Raw genomic sequence first — 1,407 nt, 5'->3', positions numbered from 1 at the left:
CATGCCAGAAAACAACGAAAATCTGCGAGAAATCGTCGTTTTGCATCGAAATATGCGGTTTTCTGCAAGAATTTTGATGATTTCGTGCAGAATTCTGCTGTTTTCTTGCAATTCAGTCGTAGAATCTTGGTAAAAAGTGATGATTTTGTAGATTTCGTGCTCTTCTTTGCGAATTCAAGCCAGAAAACAACGAAAATCGGCGAGAAATCATCGTTTTGCATCGAAATATGCGGTTTTCTCTAAGAATTTTGATGATTTCGTGCAGAATTCTGCTGTTTTCTTGTAATTCAGCCGTTGAATCTTGATCAAAAGTCATGATTTTGTAGATTTCGTGCTCTTCTTTGCGAATTCAAGCCAGAAAACAACGAAAATCGGCGAGAAATCGTCGTTTTGCATCGAAATATGCGGTTTTCTCTAAGAATTTTGATGATTTCGTGCAGAATTCTGCTGTTTTCTTGCAATTCAGCCGTTGAATCTTGGTAAAAAGTCATGATTTTGTAGATTTCGTGCTCTTCTTTGCGAAATCAAGCCAGAAAACAACGAAAATCGGCGAGAAATAATCGTTTTGCATCGAAATATGCGGTTTTCTCTAAGAATTTTGATGATTTCGTGCAGAATTCTGCTGTTTTCTTGCAATTCAGCCGTTGAATCTTGGTAAAAAGTGATGATTTTGTAGATTTCGTGCTTTTCTTTGCGAATTCAAGCCAGAAAACAACGAAAATCGGCGAGAAATCGTCGTTTTGCATCGAAATATGCGGTTTTCTCTAAGAATTTTGATGATTTCGTGCAGAATTCTGCTGTTTTCTTGCAATTCAGCCATTGAATCTTGGTAAAAAGTCATGATTTTGTAGATTTCGTGCTCTTCTTTCCGAATTCATGCCAGAAAACAACGAAAATCTGCGAGAAATCGTCGTTTTGCATCGAAATATGCGGTTTTCTGCAAGAATTTTGATGATTTCGTGCAGAATTCTGCTGTTTTCTTGCAATTCAGTCGTAGAATCTTGGTAAAAAGTGATGATTTTGTAGATTTCGTGCTCTTCTTTGCGAATTCAAGCCAGAAAACAACGAAAATCGGCGAGAAATCATCGTTTTGCATCGAAATATGCGGTTTTCTCTAAGAATTTTGATGATTTCGTGCAGAATTCTGCTGTTTTCTTGTAATTCAGCCGTTGAATCTTGATCAAAAGTCATGATTTTGTAGATTTCGTGCTCTTCTTTGCGAATTCAAGCCAGAAAACAACGAAAATCGGCGAGAAATCGTCGTTTTGCATCGAAATATGCGGTTTTCTCTAAGAATTTTGATGATTTCGTGCAGAATTCTGCTGTTTTCTTGCAATTCAGCCGTTGAATCTAGGTAAAAAGTCATGATTTTGTAGATTTCGTGCTCATCTTTGCGAATTCAAGATA

The sequence above is a fragment of the Gnatocerus cornutus genome, unplaced genomic scaffold (genome assembly GCF_029298725.1).
Source record: "Gnatocerus cornutus isolate USDA-ARS CGAHR unplaced genomic scaffold, icGnaCorn1.1 ctg00000133.1, whole genome shotgun sequence".
Taxonomy (NCBI): domain Eukaryota; kingdom Metazoa; phylum Arthropoda; class Insecta; order Coleoptera; family Tenebrionidae; genus Gnatocerus; species Gnatocerus cornutus.
Note: the sequence above shows the minus strand (reverse complement) of the source record.